Genomic DNA, 329 nt, shown 5'->3' on the forward strand with positions numbered 1-329 from the left:
TCCCTCTGCTGCGGGGTTGTTACCCCCTGCGTTAAATAAAGGAGGGGCTTTTATTCTTTTTTTTTTTTTTTTTTTTTTTTGTTTTTGTTCAAATAGATGTTTGTTTCGAAAGGGGGAATTTAACTGATGAAAGGGATGCCGTGAAAGTTCAGAGTGGTTTTTTTTTTTTTTTTTTTTTTTTTTTTTTGCTTCTCCAAAGAACTCTCCCTTGGCAAACCCCTTCTACACTACTGCTGAGGGGAAGTTTAACTCCGATCTGCTCATCCAACCTATGGCTGCGTCTGCAGCTTGAGGATGTGGCTGATTTCTGAAACGTTTTACATGGAGCA

Source organism: Calidris pugnax, unplaced genomic scaffold (genome assembly GCF_001431845.1).
Source record: "Calidris pugnax isolate Ruff unplaced genomic scaffold, ASM143184v1 scaffold42, whole genome shotgun sequence".
Classification (NCBI taxonomy): domain Eukaryota; kingdom Metazoa; phylum Chordata; class Aves; order Charadriiformes; family Scolopacidae; genus Calidris; species Calidris pugnax.